Source organism: Micromys minutus (assembly GCF_963924665.1).
Source record: "Micromys minutus genome assembly, chromosome: 23".
NCBI classification, from domain to species: domain Eukaryota; kingdom Metazoa; phylum Chordata; class Mammalia; order Rodentia; family Muridae; genus Micromys; species Micromys minutus.
Genome location: NC_137958.1, coordinates 2,899,205 through 2,918,712, shown reverse-complemented (window position 1 = coordinate 2,918,712; position 19,508 = coordinate 2,899,205).

The following is a 19,508-nucleotide window of genomic DNA, read 5'->3' as shown; positions in this document are numbered from 1 at the left end:
TCTGCCCAGTTCCATGCTCTCAGAAACAAGACTCAGACTGGAAATATATTTATAAATACGTTGGCCATATAGCTAGGCTCTTTTTTGACTAGATCATACCTCAAATTAACCCATTTATTCTAATCTGTAAGTACTGTCACCTACATCTTCTTAGGTGAATCTCCACCCCCTACCCCAATGCCTGGATCCATCCCAGAATCCTCTCTACCTCCCGGATGTCCCATCTTCTATTTCTTGTCTATGCCTTGGGCCATCAGATTTCTAACAGACAGATGCCACATCCATATAGAAATAAGGAATTTTCCCTATGGATATCCAACTGCTTTCTGAAAAGTGAAGCTTTCATTCCATAAACTAAAGATCATATTGTATTTCTAAAATTGTAACTGTGTATGGGGTCTGGAGAGATGGTTTCATGGTTAGCAATACGTTCGTTCTTCCAGAGAAAACTGGTTCAGCTCCCAGTGTCCATGTCAGGTGTCTCACAACGCCTTAAAACTCCAGGGTCAGGACTGCAGCCTGTAGTAAGTCACACACATGTGACAGGAGTATATGCGTGCACACACACACACACACACACACACACACACACACACACACTGCTCTTCCTAAGAGCCATGGGCTATCTCTCAATAACCCAGTGCCAGGTATGGGAAACTGCTCTTGGAGTTGTTGGTCAGGGGAATCCAAAGGACTCTGAAACCCATATAGGTTATTGTCATTCTCTTTGATTGCTTATTAAAGACACTGCCCACTTTGGACACAGGACTTGGGGGGAGGGGGATGGAGCTGAAACTGACCTTCAACCTTCTCTCCTAGGATTAACTCTTAAGAGTAAGAGTATCTGAAGGTGCCATTAAGCTGCTAATGGGAAAAAAGGCAGAGGGTGGTCTGAGCCAGCTGTGAGGCCTGCAGACCACAATGACCGCAGAGAGATATCGCTGGTGGCGAAATAATAGCACTTATAACTCAGGCTGGCCCAGTGCTGCCTTACTGGACTTAATGCCTTTTCAATAGGAAGAAATTCATGTCTTTAGATTCAAGCTGACTATCCCAATTGGTGAGGTCATGAACCCTAGAAGAATATCTATTGTTGACACTTTCCTAAACCAGTACAATTTCTTACTTCATTCTAAATATTTGCACTATATTCATTGGTAAGAGTAGCTCTTATTTCTCATTAAAAACATTTGTTTTTGTTGCAAAGAGAGATATTCACAAAAAAAATATAATATGATCAGAATTCAGAGAAAAGACCACGGGGTGCTCAACCCCAGTGGTTATTTCTAAAGCAACACCAACACCTAAGGCTCAGAGACCATCACAGAAAAGGACTTGGGAAGAGAGTAAGATACAGATGACCATGATGTATGCTGTGAGACACTGACTTCCATTAATGACAGAAAACCTATACCCATGAATTCTAAACAATATTACTGCCTAAACAAGGCCTGAAATTTGACAACAGCGGGAGACATACAAACATACATGGGGCAAATACAGAAGGACCTACCTCTAATGAAGAAGAAGATGAGGAAGAAATCAATGGCTGTTGAGAGGAAGAGAGAAAGAGAGAGGGGGGGGGGCACAGAAAGAAAAACAGAGACCCAGTGTCTACAGGGATAAGACCACTGACAGGTCTAATGCCACAAAGTTAGCTGAGTACACAAACACACAAATGAGCCCAGTGTGTGCCGCGGGTTAGAGAGGAAGCTGAGGAAATAGAGATGATGTTAGAGAGCCACAGAAAGAGGCATGTGGGTGATGTCAATACTCTTGTATATGAAATTCTCAAAAAAAGTTCAAAGGGAAGAAATATTATGAATCCCAAAACTATAAAATCCTCCAGAAGGAAATACAAGACAAAGATATGAGGACTTTATTTTGAGTGGAGACTTCTTAGTTTCTTAGTCAGGCACAGAAGGACTTCATCAAAATCAAATACTACGTCCACAGTGTCAGACGCTGTAAAGCCAGTGAAAACCCCATGGAATGGGCTTGAAGAGAAAATTGTGTACAAGGAACAGCTGATAAAGTTGCTGTATCTAGTGTGCACAGAGAATTCAAACCCAACAATAAGAAAGATAATACCCAATTATAAAGAGGTTGTAATATATGAGCAGACAGTTTGCTGAAGATGCACAGATGGTAAATTAGCCCACAAATAAAAATGCGAGATCATTAGTCATCAGAGAAATGAGGATTAAAATCATAATGTGATGCCAAGAGAATACTTAAGATTTAGAACAATGAAGAATATGGATGCTGAGGAGGATATGGGGGAACTGAAAATATCTCACATGTCTGGCAAAGCGCATCTTTGTGAAGAATGAAGCTTTTTTATTTCTGCTCAAAAATTGGGGTTCTTTTTGTTTTTTGTTTTTTGTTTTTTACTGGGACAGACTTCTTCCTGTGCATATTAATTGGATGAAATGAAAATCTACGTTCACCTAATGCATTTGTGAATGGTTGTCACCACTATATTCCAACTTGTCCAAAACTTTAAATTACTCAGTCTTTAGTCCGAGGAAAGAATACGCAAATGGTGGTCCATGCATGCAGTGGAATGTTACTGATACTGAAATGATGCTAACAGCATGCGCAGGACAGATGTGACATGCGCAGGACAGATGAGACATGCGCAGGATAGATGAGACATGCGCAGAACCGGTGGTCCCAAAATGTGTTCCGCTGACTGAATGGGGTTAGTTTTACAACTCTTTTCAGTTGTTTTTTTTTTCTATGATAAACTCATGAGTACCACATCTGTACAACCTCGGCATTTAGGAGGCTGAGGCTAAAGGATTATGAGTTTGGGGTCAGTCTGGGCTATGAGAAACATCTTAATTTAACCTGGCTTCAAATGACACCCTGTATCAAAAGCAAAACAAACAGAACCAAAACAAGCAATCACAAAAACAAAGATGTACCTTAGAATGACCACACTAGATGTGGTCAGGAAAGCTGAAATCAATGGCTGTTGAGAGGGAGAGAGAGACACGTGGCTCCAGGAGCTCACCCGGAAAAAAACAAAACAAACAAAACAAAACAAAACAAACAAACAAACAAAAACAACAACCAAAAAAACCCAGCATGCACAGTAGATAAAAAATCTTCTATATTCTTAAATATTTGCTGTTTACAGTTTTCACCTCTTATCAGGTTTGCTTCATTATTTTTCAGTAAATATTTTACACCTTGAGAATGTCACGCTTGCACACAATATACTGTGATGATACCCTCCTCCTTCTTGCCTTCTTCTTTTCCCTCCCTCCCCCTTCCTGGACTTCAGTATTACGATGCCAATGCCATGCAGAAGATAGTATGCCATTAAGCTCCTGTCATCCTTAGAGAACCCATATCCTCCCAACTCCTCTTATCTAATGCTCCTGGGTCTCCTGGGTTAGCATCGATATCTCGTTTAGGATTAGACACTCAACATTCACCATTTTTTGACTCTTGGGCTGGTAGTAATTCTCCATTTTGACTGTTAGAATCATGTTATTTTGTACAGTTTTATGACAGGAGTGATGATTACTATAAATGTTAACCACTAAGGAAGACAACTGGAAAAATCAACAGTGATATATTAAGATTTTCCCACTTTATACAACTTGTAACTGGATTGAATAAAGCCAAATAAATTGAATCTGTAATTCACAGTGGCCAAGGAGGTACCATTAGAGGACCAAATACTTCTAGCATGTTTGAGCAATGAGCTATAACTAGATTTGATGAGGTGTATAGGAATACTTGCCAATATTTGTGCTTAAGCCTGTAGGCAAAATTCAAACCCCCACGAAAGCCAAAAGCAGGCCTAGCCTATAGTGTAGGGAGCTGCGCTGTGCCCCAAAGATGGTGTAGACCTCTGCCTTCCCGATGGTGATGGCGAGCGCTCCCTGTGATAAACAACTCCTTATTTGGACGCACTTGCCTGGCTCCTTAACTTCCGCATGGCTACAACCTATCTGCATTGCCCGAGTGGCAGTTTATGGTTTGCCAGTCTAGAGTATTTAGCCTGCTCCCTTCCCTCCCTCAGGAGCAGAGTCAGAAGCAGAAGCTGAAGAAGAAGCTTGTATAAGGATCCTGAATAAACTGCTCAAAGAAGATCTTCCCCGGGTCGTGTCTTCCTTGCTGGTCGAGGTTGGGCGCGACACTATAGGAAAAAAAATAAAACAAAATATAACTTGTTGGGGGACATGGAATTCTGACTTGTGGAACTTAGACATTAAATGCTGGTAGCTTATGCTATTGATAGCTGAAAATCACTCCTCCTGTTGTACCCCAGAGCACTGGTAAGAAAAATGAGTATGTCTAGAGTATTGTAATGAATGGTGCAGGAAGTAGATTTCACATCCTACAAGAAACAGTTCAGTCACTGGGAGACATCAGCCTAAGTGATGTTGGAAATGCTCATCTCTGTCATCTATGCCTGAAGCATGAGCCAACAGGTGCTCATGAAAAGACCCAATGTGTAGCATATAAACCGCCATATACCAGAACTCATGGCTAACGCCTGAGATAAGGTAGATCTTTTTTCTTATTAATTAATTATTTGATTTATTTACATCTCAAATGCTGCCCTTCTCCTGTCCCTCATCTCAGAGTTATCCCCCTAACCCTCCTCTTTTCATATGAGAGGGTCATCCCCTGAGTATTCCCCCACCCTGGAGCATCAAGTCTCTTCAGGGTTAGGGCCATCTTCTCTACGTGAGGTCAGACTAGGCAGTTCTCTGCTACAGATATGTGATAGGGGGAGTGGGAATTCAGACTAGCCTGTGTGTGTTCTTTGGTTCGTAGCTCACTCTCTGGGAGTCCTCAGGTTAGTTGACTTCTGGGGTTGCCATCCCCTTCAGCTTTTCCAGTCCTTCACTTAACTCTTCCATAGGGGTCCCCAACCTCACTCAGCCCAGTGGCTGGGGTACTTGTATCTGTTTCAGTCAGCTGCAGGTAGAGTCTCTTAGAAGACAGCCATAATACGCCCCTGTCAGTAAGCACACCATAGACTCACTAATAATGTCAGGGTTCGGTGCCTACTCATGGGATGAATCCCAGGCTGGAAAGGTCACTGGCTGCTGTTTCTTCAGGCTCTGCTCCACTTTTCTTTTGCATTTCCTTTAGAGAGGAGCAATTTTGGGTCAAATGTTTTGTAGTTATGTTAGTGTTCCCATCCCTCCATGGTGGATCCTGCCTGGCTACTGCAGGTGGCTTCTTCAAGATCCATACCTCCACTGAGGGAGGGAAGTAGGTAGGAGACAGGATAGATAGGGTAGTAGAAAGGCAGGACCAGGTATGAGGAGACACAACAGAGAGGGCCAGGAGAACAAATGAAAATCTGCAACTGCAGGGGTTGGGGTAGGGAGGAGGCTCTTCAGGAAGTCTCAGAGACCTTGAATGAAGGAGGCTTCCAAGAATCAATGAGGGTGAACTTCAATTAGTTCTTTTTACATATAACGGAGAGTTTTGTTTTGTTTTGTTTTTATTTGATATTCTCTGTATTTACATTTCAAATGTTATCCCCTTTCCCCCCACTTCCATCTCCCTCCTCCTTCACTTGCTTCCATAAAGGTGCTCCCTCTTCCAACCACCCTCTCTACCTCAGTGCCTTGACATTCCCCTACACTGGGAAAACATGCTTTCACTGGACCAAAGGCCTCTTCTCCCATTGATACCAGAGAATGCTATTCTCTGCTACATATGCAACTGGAGCCATGGGTCTCTCCGTGTGTACTTATTGGTTGGTGTTTTAGTCCTTGGAAGCTCTGTAGGGTTTGGTTGGTTGATAATTTTGTTCTTCCCATAAGGTTCTAAACCCTTTCAGCTCCTTTAGTCCTTTTTCTAGATCCTTCACTGGGGACCCTGTGTTCAGTCTGATAATTACCTGTAAGCAAGCTCATCTGTATCTGCATAACTCTGGCAGAGGCCCTGAGAAGGCATCCACATCAAGTTTCTGCCAGTAAGCATTTCTTGGCATCAGCAATAGTGCTTGAGTTTGGTGGCTGCATATGGGGTGGATCCTAAGGTGAGACAGTCTCTGAATGATCTTTTCTTCAATCCCTGCTCCTCTATTTTTCCCTGTATTTTTTTCCCCGTGAATGTTTTGTTCTCCCTTCTAAGGACTGAGGCATCTGGCCTTCTAGAAGAGAGCCCCTCATCATGGGGAAGGCATGGAATGCCATGGGACAGGAATAAAAAGCTGTTGACCACAGTTTCACTCAAACACAGGATGCTGAGAGAGAAAACATGAAGGGGAGTGAGGCCATAAACTTTGAAACCCCCAGCCCAGTGATGTCTTTACACCAGTAAGGCTCTGCCTCCTAAAGGTTTAATAACATCCCCACACAGTACCAACAACTAGGCACTAAGTGTTCAAATACATGAGTCTAGGCTTCATACAAATAATAAAAGATGGGGAAATACCACAAAGTGTAGAAAGAGAAGAGATGCAATTTTGAGAGGAGTCTTAAAGCAAAGATGCTAGCTACCTACCATGCTGAGGTATTACGGCATGGCCACCAGCTACTTTGCCAACTGGGCCTGGGGTAGCAGGTAGGGTATTAGAAACATTACTGAGGTGAGGGCAGGTTTAGGGGGATGAACAAAGAGAAGATAACTGAACAACTAAAGTTGAAGGCAGATTTAGGATGCTGAGCAAGGAGTGAAAAGAAGGGTGAAAGATAGCTGAGAAAGGCTTAAAAGAGACCAGCCATTGGGTTAAAAGATATAAAAATAAGCTAATGTGTTTGTGTGTGTGTGTGTGTGTGTGTGTGTGTGTGTGTGTGTGTGTGTCTTTCATCTGTGGATCCAAAGGAACCTGAGCAGGGCTGGTAGTGTGGTCTGCCTGAAGCTAAAACATGGCAGCAGAAAGTACTCACTATAGGTGATAATAAACACAAACACACCTCAAGCAAGACTACAGTAAGTTTAATCTGCTAACAGGGACTTTAAAGATGCTCATTCACTGGGGTTTGAAGCCATGTGCGCTTTCACATTAGGAGTGGAAAGAAGAGATGAGTGACTGGTATATCAACCGCATAGAGATGTTTATTGCAATACCGAGGTGCAAAGACATAGCTTAAGGTTCTGGATTCTGTGGCCAGGTTACTATTTTTATCTATATGGCAGGTGTCTCCATAGCGGGTGGACATCCAGAAGACCAAACCAGAGAGCATCTGGATATCCAGGTTGACATATCTTGAGCATAATAGGCTCTGCCCCTAGAACTGTCAAATGCTAAACCCATAAAATCTTACCAATATGACTGCCTAATGTGAACCAGAATAGAAATAGCCATGTTGTAAGAGATGGCTAAAAGCCCAGAGGCCTCAACTATACACAAGACAACCCAGGATTGCTGAGAACAGGAGAAATAGCCTTCCCCAGGGTACAGCACGCCAACTGCTTATCCAACACTAATGGTCAACCCTGAAAACACACATACAAGTAACATTATACAGGCTGAGGAGGTCATATTTAGAAAAATATGCATCTATCCAGGCACATATATATACCAATATGACCATTAATGAAAAATGAGACGGTACATTTTCAAAGTAGATGAGAGGACTTGGGGCAAGGAAAGAAAAAGGGAAACCATATAATTATGCTACAGTCTCAACATTAAAAATAAAGGAAAGGAATGTAGAAATTGTAATGTCGTCATGAGTAGTCCCTTGAAAGATGTTGGGTAAATGCCTTATTATTTGTTAGGTCTTCACATGGCATAGTCTCTGCTACTCTGTCTCTTTCAAATTCTTTGATTTGTTCTTAGAATTTGAGGCCAGTTTAGTTTGTACATGTAACCAGCCCTTGGTATGCACACAAAGAGACACATCAGAGAACCAAAGAAACCGGAGTTTTTTAAAATCAAGTTTTTATTAAGATTCTATTTCCAGCCACTGATGGTAAAAATGCAAGAAAACAGAGTTACACTTGGCATATGACTGGTGATATGATTAGTCCAAGATTTCCTTAAAGTGAACATTTCAAGAGTCTATCAGAGGATCCACAGGAGGATGGGTCTTCAGTTTTGATTACTCAACATAAAATAAGAAGTTAATGGAGTGATCGTATGCTACTTCTTCTTCCTCAGAAGAGCTTTCACTGTTATGAACAGAAGCCATAAGGCTCAGGAACAGCATTTGTCCCCACTAGGTATTCTCTAGACTTATTTCCCAAATCCCTATTTTCCCAAAATCATAAGTTCATTCATTTGAATATGGTATTTTCTATGCTCCAGAAACTCCTGAGGCCCACAGTGTCTACTTGGGAAAATTTACCTAAATTTATCTGTAGATAATCAAATCCTTAGGGTGAATGCACAGAATTGGTGGCGCTCTTCACATAAAACCTGTTTTCCATATCCAGTGTGTGACACAGTTTGCATCCAAATGATTTTATTCATTGTTTTGTGTTTCATAAAGGTATCTTTGTTAATTAAAAACAACATGCAGTAGTAACTTGCACACCTTTTATCAATACACGGTTTAACATTCCCAATAGAGCAAGTCACATGAAGCAAGTGAGAAATAAAAAATACAAATCGGATCTTCTACTCCACAGTTTGTCTTTTCCCCTTAATTGGCTTGTGGTTTTGCTTAGATTCTCTCTCAGACATGATTAGCCTCAGGTCCTCCTGACTGAACTTGACCCTCCTCGACCAGCTGACTCTGACAGTGTTGATTGATTCTGAGCATTTAAGTCAGAGTTCTTTTGACTGCGTAGGTAAGTCGGCCTTCGCTTTCTCTCAGTCTGGGTTATTACTTGGACTGTTGCAAAGACCCAGTCACTCACACTTCTGTCTTGCCTCCATCCTGGGATGTCTCCTGTTTCACACAGGGAGATTCCGTGTCCTCTCTACACTTTCCACTACTTCAGATTTAGGGATCCCACTTTGAGTCTGCCCTTGAGCATAGAGATTCCCTTCTACTATAGAAAGGAATGGGAATTATTTTATTATTAAATTGAAATAACAGAAAACATGACCACTAACACCAAACGGATATTTGATAAGTGCATACTGCCCTGGTTACAGTTTTATTGCTGTAAAGAGACACAGTGACCAAGGCAACTTACAATACAATGAATAGGGGTCTTAATTACAGTTTCAGAGAGTCACAGCAGGAAGCATGGGGGCAGGCAGGCAGACAGGCATTGGAAGAGAAGGTGAGAGTTTACTTATTTTCAAGCTGGGAATGGAGAGTGTTGGAAGGGATACTAACTGGGCATGTCATGGACATTTGCAAACTCAAAGTGACTCCCAGTGAGCCATCTCCTCTGTCAAAGCCGAACCTCTCAATCATTCCCCCAAACAATTTCATAAACCTGGCACCAGGCACTCACATAGATGGGGCTGAGACCCGTTCTCACTCAAACCACCATACATCTGATGATGAGCTCCGTTATGTAATATCAAATCAATACCACAATGAGGTGAGTCACACACCCTTTTTAGATCCCAGGTTCATATGTTAAGGATACACTTATTTATAAACTAGTCAGGTTTGTTTGCAGTTTTTGTTTGACTTGCTTTTCTTTTTTGTTTTGTCAAGTTGACATCAAGTAGAGTCTTCTGATGAGAGGACATCAGCTGAGATAATGTCTGAGAAGACCAGATTATAGGCATACCTGTGGGCATTTTTCTTGATTAATGATTGATATGGAAAGGAGCATCCCATTGAAGGATTTTCCACACCTCTGCAGGGGGTCTTGGAGTTTTTAAGAAAGCAAACTGTGTAAACCATAGAGGCTAAGCTGGTAAGAGGAAGGGAAGCAGCACCCTGGTATGACCTACCCTTTTGTTTCTACCTCCATGTTCCAGTCTTGACTTCTCTTTTTGATGGACCATAGCTGTAAGCTGAAATAAATCATTTTCTCCTGGAGTTGATTTTCACCACAGTGTTTTATCACAGCACTAGAAACCCCAACACAAAGCCTATCACCAGACTGTGGGATATTGCTGTAACAGACCTGACCATATGTTTAGGGGGAGGATTGTGGAAGGACTTTGGGAATTTGCGTTAGAAAAGCCATTGAGTGTTCACATCTTCAAGGGGTGTCACTGTTGAGATTTGAAGCTATTGCTGAGAGCAGGGCAGATATGACTAGGCTGGCTTGTCAAATGTCAGAGGAAAGCCAAGATTCTTTTGAGGTCAGCAATATGATATTTTAAATGAAAAACAATCAGAGTGAAACCATTGTTTCTCTGTGACAATCAATGGTACTTAGCTGAAGCTGAGAAATTAGTGATAAGAAGAAGTCATCATCATTAAAGTATGTTCTACTGTATTTTCTTGGGGTCCGCATCCAGAAGCAGTGTCTCAGAGGGGGCTAAGGTTGCATCTCTTGCTGGCCTCAGAACTTTGTAAGTAATTGTCCCCCAGGTGAGACTGGCTTTGAAGGCATGGAGGGGTCTTGAAGTAGTCAACTGAGGTTTGGCTCCCTGTAGAAGGGCTAGAGTTCCCAAAGAGAGACTGGGGAAGGTCATTGGTAGAGCACAGCTGTTGCAGGAGAAGGTCCTAGAGTGAAGGAATCCTGGAAAGAAGTGGCACCAAGTCCCAGAACCAGAGTCCTTGAAGGGAGCCCAGAAGACACTATTAGTGAGACTGGAGCTACCTTGATCTCCCCGGATAACTGAGAGATGCTCTTAATGGCACCTAGAAAGGCTGAGTCCTTTTAAAAGGTTCTGGATTTACTTTTTCCTCTGTCCATCAGAGCAACTGCAATGGTAGTACTTGTCCACTAAGGAGACTTGACATTTAAAATCACCCCAGCATACATGGGCTACAGAATGCCTGTTGTGAGAACAGTATAGTTAACAACATTAATCTTGTACATCTCTCCACCTGAGCGCCTGGAAAACCAGGTGTATTGTCAACAATAGTAATATTTTGAAAGCAATCTTTTTTCTGAGTGATAAGTCTCAACAGGGGGATTAAAATATTCAGCAAACCGTGTTGTAAACAGATGTGTGCTATTGCAGAGCTTTGTTGCCCCATTTACACAGCACCCGCAGAGGAGATTGGGCTAATTCTTAGGGGTCCTAGATTTTGGAAAGGTAAATGAGCACAGGCTCTAATTTAAAGTCACCAGGTTCATTAGCTTCTAACAAGTCAGCCTGTATTCAGGAGCTTTGAAGCCAAGCATAGACTCTCCCTCTGTTATGAATATTTGATACTGCATCATCTGAGGATGCTGGTAAGGCTTTTGCTCCCACAAAATAGTCTTTGTTGTTTCTTTCTATTGAGGATTGGTCTGTTTCTATGCATTATAATGCTAAATACTGGCCCTTAAGGTCCTCAAGGATGAGGAAATCCTCATGTACACCAAGTGATGCTATGTTACCTTGCTCCGAAATTAAAAAATATTGGTTAAATAAAGATGCCAACAGCCTGTGGTTGGGTAGAAAAGATGTAGGAGGGGTATCAGTTGGCAGGATTGGGATCATTGGGATCATGAGGATCATAAGGAAAGGAGAGAGGGAAGAGTGAGGAAGACATCACGGGGTAGGTGGATTGTGAGAACATGGTCATGAGGAGCAGCCAGTTAGTGTAGGAGTTGCCCGTGAGGAACATGGTAAGTTATATCTCACAGTGATTGACAGGGAAATAGAAAAGATAGCACGGAGGGTTGATATATGGTGCGCTTTAGTGCTTTTCAGGCTTGTTATAACTATAAAGGTTTGTTGACCTGTCCAGCAGGTCCCGAAGTTGTGCTACTTAAGGGTCAAGGGGGTGGAGAGAGAAAGGAGACCAAGCAAGGTTCTGTTGTCAAGGTCTCATTTAATGTGGCAGAGGGTTACAGGTTTTAAGGCTTTCAGACAGGGGAAGTGACTTTTGGGAAACACAAAGGAGGGAAGGGTGAGGGTATTCATGGCAGCCATAGCAGGAAGGAGAGGATGGTCTGGTGGGAAGGAGAGTATCTTCTGGAGGAGATAACTGCTGTTTGCTCAGGCTAGAGCAGTTTGTGATTGGGACGGGAACATCTTGTGGTTGTTCTCGGAGTCTTCCTGTGACATCAGTATGTGGGGAAGGCTTTTGTCAAACAATCTCATGACTTTATGGCAGTCATATTAGAGCTGAGTATCTGTGGCTATATGGCCCAGAGTCACAAAAACGGCCAGTCCCAAATCCAATAAGGCTCCCTACAGTTTGTGTCTTTTATTTGCTAACTAAATGCTGTAAGGTGGGTAGATAACCCCAGTTAATTTTAATCACCCTGCTGGTGCTGGGGGTGAGTTAGGAAGCTATCCCTTTAATCTAGATCTTTTGAGTTGGGAAAAAACAAAAACTTTAATCTGAATCTCTTGAGGTGGGAAAGCACAAACTTAGTGTGGGCCACACCATCAGCTGAAAGAGCTGAAAGCCTGTCCAAAGACAGGGGAGAAGGAGCATTGCTCTGCCTGCTTGTCCTCACTGTGCCAGCATGTTTACTCCTCCACTGGCATTCGAACCTACTTCTACAATTCCAGCCTGTACTAAAGACCAGCCGAGACATCCAGCCTCACGGACTGATTCTTGGACTTCGCATTCACAGATACCCACTGTTCAATTAGTCACACTGTAGCCTGTGAGACTTTCTAATAAGCTGACTCAACTGAATGACTCTCTTGGTCTCACAACCCACAACAGGAAAGCATTATTTTTTATATTATCCTGAAGTTGGAATATCCAAGATATATTCATCTGTGTAGGTGGTGCTTTGGCAAGAGTGTCCTAGGCACAGCTGGAAACTGGGAAGGCTTGGCTTTGTTCTCTATGCATGTGGTTTCAGAGTTTAACTTTCTCCTTGACTTTCTGTATCACCTTTGTGTATTGTCTCTGGCAAGATAAACATAGTTCTGAGCTGATAGTTTATAGATAAATAAAAAGAGTTAGACATGATTAAGCTTCTTAGTAACTAAACCTAGGAACATTACATGACTTCTTCTGTATAACACGAGTTAAAGTAAATCACAGGAGTGGTTCCATTCAAAAGGGTATTAGAGTAAACAATAGGTTGAACAAAGTTTATTGGAAACAATATTTGAACACTGGATATTACACATGTCATTTTAAAGATGGTATTTATTGGACAATGGTTTTCTTTATTAGATAAATTGTATTTTGCTCTATCAGAGGTGTGTGTCTCATTATTCAGGAAATATTATCTTTGCTGTTTTAATATTGTGTCATGAATTTATCTAAAATTACCCAAACTGTGGTAAATAGGACAGTTGCAATGATATAATTTAGCACATAATTCTTAAGCTACTGTTCCAGAGATTTTCATGTATTAAAGAATTGTTTCCCTTGTTCTTACTTAAAATGCTACCAACACTTTATATCATAGTCAAAGTAGTGTAGTTTCCAAGAAGCAGTGGAGAAAAATAAATCAGTTCAAACAGATCATCAAAGCAAAGGTTAGAGGCTTTTCACAGTCTGAAGATTTAAGAAAGGGATGTCCTTTGGATAAGGATAAGGTAGAAAGTACTTAATAACTATAACCTGTCAATTTGTAAAAAAATCAATACCCAATTTTAAAAAGCTATGAAATAGGCAGAAAAATGCCCAGAGGACTACTTATTCTGCTACATGAAATAAAATTTAAAACATGCTTCACAGAATCAGGAGGTATATTAGGTGATATAGAGTGAAATTCTTAACATGCCCTACACATGTATAATTAAGTTTCACTGAAAATGACTTTTTGTATACAAAGTTGTCAGGTAATTTATGACTTTTACAAAATGTTTCTTTTCTTTTGAGTTTGTATTGACAATATTGGTTAAAAAATTTCATGCTGCATGATAGCTACAAACATCAATTGTACAAGATGTTCTTTCTCTTGGAACCTCAAGCTATTTACAACAGGATACCAATCAGGTACTTTAAATTCTGTGTAATTATATATTTTAATGTCTCTAATTTGAATATTTTACATAATTTTATTCTTTTCTATGGAAACTGTCTTGTGCTGAGATAGACTCAATTTCTAATGCTGATACCAGAACCTTCTTATGGACCAGTGATAGAAATATCTTCATTTCAAAGTGGTGAGATTTACTTCCACTATCATCAACTGTTGCAATGTTAGTGACATACATCAAAATATAGTGAAAAAAATTAACAAGGAAAATAAAGAACATGTGATCTTCTTGTTAGTAAGTTGAGCAAAGAGTTAATAAATGAAAAAAAAATCCAAACAAACCCCATTATTTGAAAATCCTGCCTGTTTAGCTAGATTTTCCTGGTAACCTAGTTAAAGGACACCTGAGCCATGCTTTCCACATGGTTCACCATGTGATGTATCATTCAAACAGCCTTGTCATTATAAGCACTGATGGCATGGATCAGAGAAGTGACAGAGAAAACACTAACTGATTATAGCATCTCTACATATCCTGTCAAAAACTTGGTGGCACCAACAATTGGAGAAAACCACCAAGAGAGAGCCTGGGATTCCCAATACCTTATCAGAAGCACCATAGGCTAGGGCTAGAAGAGGATACATCTCAGAGAAGGACCACATGAAGGGCACGCGTCTCCGTAATAGCAGAGTGGAGTTATTCCCAAGAAATTCCTAAGAAACAACTGTGGAAAGTTGACTTAGGCTTTTAGTGCTGTGAACAGACACCAAGACCAAGGCAACTCTTATAAGGACAACATTTAATTGGGGCTGGCTTACAGGGTCAGAGGGTCAGTCCATTGTCATCAAGATAGGAGCATGGCAGCATCCAGGCAAGCATGGTGCAGGAGGAGCTGAGAGTTCTACATCTTCGTGTGAAGGCTGCTAGGAGAAAACTGGCTTCTAGGCAGCTAGAATGAGGGTCTTAAAACCCATGCCCACAGTAACACATTTACTCCAACAAGGCCACACCATCTAATAGTGCCATTCCCTGGGCCAAGCATACACAAACCATCACAAAAGTCTAGTGAATGTGAAAAGTGCTTACTTCTTAAGAGAAATAGATGTTTAACTGTGGGTTACCAAACTACTTTTCCATATGACATTAGAGACCATAATCATCTGAAATAATTTCATGATGACTGTGTGTTATGATGACCGTTTTGAGAAACACAGTTTAAATTTTGTTTTGCTCAAAATAACTCCTATCATTTGTGGCATGTCTTTATTCTGTCAAAATAAAGCCGACCACAAATATCCAAGTTAATCTTAAAACTCAGCCACAGAAATTGTTTGTAGAGAAAGCTACCAGCATCCAAGGTAGCATTTTATCAATTTATACCTGTTTCGTGCACTTATTTTAATCTTTACGCTTTCTTTGAAAAATTAAGACTATTGACCAAATTAGCATAAGATGCATGATGATTTCCGTGAATATGAAATATGTCAATGTGTTTTCTTGTTATAGAAAGGGAACATAAGATTTGTTCATCTGCCTAATTATTTGTGAGTAAATATTTACCATTTTTATTATGATAAGATAGACAAGCAGCAGATAGCCAAGGCCACATTGATGCTGCAACTTGGTGGGGAAGATTTGGGTCTTGCTCATCAGAGCAGGGGGATAATCCACTGAAGGCTGGGAGGACTTGCCCTGGCTTCTTGATCGCCATGGTGGCAGGACACCAGTAGGGATCTACTTATAAGTATGGATGTTACCGTGGACACAAATACAGTAAAGCCAATTAAAATTAGGACGAAAAGACGATGATGCAAATCAAGCACAGTTTCTCTGCAGACAGGATGCGCTTCAGAACTTCACTCCCTTCTCATTTTTTTTAAAACTGGGTTGTCTCCTTGTTTTAGAGAAAGGAACCCAGCTGGGCTGAAAATGAAGCTCAAAGGTCTTCATAGTAGAAATAGAAAAGATGCTGATTTGAATTTGTTAATAGATACTTCTGTTCATTTGATCACTTTGTGATCCCATTTAGTACTATCAATAAGAGTTAAAAGATACATGATGGTCTTTCAGAATAAGCAATGCTACAACCCTTTGAAATTCTAAGTAACATATGCTATGGTGGACATACAGAAGCCATAACCCTTATCTTAAATAAATTGTTGCAATTGCGTATTTGCATCTATTTTCAAATTTTTACCCATTCAGGCATCTCAAACATCAATGAAAATTTAAAGTCATAAAGAGATTAGGATACAAATGCAAGTGTTCGTATAGTACAGTTACTATATATTTTCTGACACATTTGGAGACACCTATAGGGAAACTTACACGTAATCATTTTCATCAATTATGCCTCCATTGTGAGAGAAGATGTTCACGGTGCAGTTCTCTGTTAAAAGAAGTTACAACACTAGTAAACAGACCATGTTTTCAAACGAGGTGTCAGAAAAGAATCAAGTAGTTATTAAGTAGGTGTGTGTGTGTGTGTGTGTGTGTGTGTGTGTGTATGATGCATCCTGACTGGGGGAGGTGATGAAGTAGTTTCTATAATACTTCTACTGTCTCATTTATTAGCAGATCTTGAATTGCATAGAACAGGTAGGCAGAAAATAAGCCAACTATAACATGGATCAGATAAAAGACTTCATGGAATCTATTAGCATAAACCAGAAACTCACCAGGACAGAATGGGAGAAAAAGAAAATGTCCCCATGAGTCTGTGCTCTCCTGCCTTGGGCCTTGATCATGAAGGTACCCTGTTGAAGCCATTGTACTGGTGGGGCAGCTAAACCTGTGTTGAAGCTACTGCTTGGCAGGGCAGCTAAACCTGTGCCTACAGAGGGTAGAAGTAAGAAGGTCCAGAGAGAGGTCTAAGGACAGCTAGAGTAACTTCAGCGCTAGCTGCTGCTTTATACCTGAAATGTGCATTAGCAGAAAGCAACAAGTTTGAAGCACACACATTGCTTATGTTTTGTTGTTGCTGTTGTTGATGATGTTGATGTTGTTGTTGTTTTGTCTTTCTACCACGAGGGGATTCATTTAATAGAAAAATCTGAAAGATAAATATAAACATTGTAAAATATATAAATGTTTTAGAAAATAAAGAGACATAGTGAGTGTTTTTCTGAAACCCGAATTTTTAATTTATGGGTCTTAAAAGTGGTTATGATTTAGCGATTTATAGCATAAGCACAATGCCAGCTAGCTAGACACTTACTCTTGTTTGACCTGTAATTTAGCATTATACCATCATATAATTTATTAATCATTTTATCATGCTTATATATTATAAATCACACGTTATTGTTTATTAATAAATTACAATCATTTCATGATTATATAGTATACTAAATTAACTCTAATTCACAGTTTTTACTCTAGGTTTTAAAATTTTTTCTTTACTTATTTTATGTATTTGAGTGCCACGTGCACACTATGTGCCAGAAGAAGGCACAGATCCCATCACAGAAGGTTGTGAGCTTCTGTGAGGCTGCTGGCAACTGAACTCAGGACCTCTGGAAGAGCAGTCAGTGCTCTTAACCTCTGAGCCATCTCGCCAGCACTTAATACTTTGTTTATTAATCTCTCTAAAGGTATTTTTCTCTTCTATAAACTTAGGTTATTAACAGACTCCTTATGAGAAGTTTATAAGTTTTGGTGGGCTGTGTGCTGTATGTTGTGTGTGTACGGTTTGTTGTGGTTTAAGTATGTGTGTATGCTGTGTATATGTGGTTCTGTATGGTGTGTGTATCTGTGATGTGTGGTGTGTGTATGTGGGAAGGTATGTGTAATATATATGTGTGTGTGTGAGGGTATGTGTATGTGGGAGGGTATGTGTAATATGTGTGTGTGTGTGTGTGTTTGTGTGTGTGTGTGACAGTTATATGTGAGTATTGTGTGTGGTGTGGTGTGTGTGTGTGTAGTTTTGTGTGTATGTGTGTGGTGTGCATGCAGGTATGCATACTGTGGTATGTGTGCAATGTGGTATGGTATGTGGGGGGTTTTTATGTTGTAGTGTGTATGTGTGAATGTTTGGGGTTTTGTGTGGTATGTATACAAGTGTAGTATATATAGCGTGTGTGTTTGGTGTGTGTAGGAAGTGTGTATGTGTGTGTGGTGTGGGTATGTGTGTAGTGTATGTGATATGTGTGTGTGTAGTGTAGTGTGTGTGTGTGTGGTGGTATGTATGTATGTGTGAGGTTTGAAGTGGTGTCTATGTGTATGTATGTGTTTGTGTTTGATGTGTGTGTGTCTGTAGCATATGTGGTATGTGTGTGTTTGTGTGTGGTGTAGTATATGTGTGTGGGTGGTTTGGGGCAGTGAGTGTGTGTGTGTATGGTGTGGTATGGTGTGGTGCATGTGTTAGGATGAAACTTAGGTCCTCCTGTTTGTGTGACAAACACTTCATCTCCCCAGCTACCTAAAAGTATTTTAGTTGTGATGTTATCAAAAGCCCATTTTTCTACTTGATTTAAATTGTGTGGCTGACTCTTACTTGATTTTTGTAGCTAATCCTGTTTTCTATGCCAAATCCTTTGTTTTATTTTCACTGTTATTTGTAGATCCTTATTGGTAGATTTGAAGATTATCACAGAAGCTAAGGGCATTTCATCTTAGTCTGTTATGGAAACTGTATAAAGAGGCAATGTGTTCATTAAAGTTGGTGAGATGATGCTAAGCCCACTTATAAAGCAAAATCATAATGTTTTCTGCTCTGACTATCAAACCCCTTTAAGACGTTTAGCTTTATATTTGTCACAGTAGTGCACGGGTGTAAAGCGTGTCAGCACACATGCTCTAGCTACAACTTGCCAAGCCCCATTTGCTTCTTTTCTATGACTGAGTGGTGTCCCACAGGCCCTGTACCACCAACCAAAAAGATGCAGATACTGGGCTCTTGGACTCCTCAGCAGAGACTTATAGAGGTCTTTTTGTCTTTATAAGCTATCTAGCCTCTGATACTTCATTATAAGAACAGAAAATGACTATGATTTTGCCCCTGAACGATTTCAAAACAGAGATGTCAAGGTAGGAAATGAGCTATTTCCAATATTGAGCCTAGCAGAAAAACTAAATCATTTTAAAATGTGAATCCAAATAAATTTTGCCATTGTTCATGGAAAATGAGATGGCAGTGCTGTGGCCTCATACATATTACAAGAAGGAAAGAGAGGAAACGCAATCATAAACAGGAGATTAAAGAACACAGATCAGCTCCCCACATTCCTAAGAAGTCAACCAAATTGGTTTCTTTTAAAGGACGTAATCATCAGTGTCACATGCTGCATAAAATCAAGTGGAATGATGAACCGATGGTGTCCATAGGAAAAACAATATAAAGATTGTTTCTAATGTTGCACTGTACCATGAGATCCCAGAAGATAAGAATAAGCTGAAATCGCTTTTCTTTACTGACAGAAATGGAAATGAAAAAGTGAAAATGGTAACTGTTCAAAAAGTTTGATAGTACATAGGGAACACGGGGCACAGAGGGGTTTGTCTAGGGATGTTGTTTGCTGTCATTGGAGATACTGGGGTGTGTTTAGATGCTGTAACAGCCTGAGGTTCTTATAGCCACACTTCCAAGGCTGGGCTTTGACTCCTGGCATTTGCTCTGCCACAGTAATGCTGTGGTGTTTTCTGCTCCTTTACCAAGTCATCT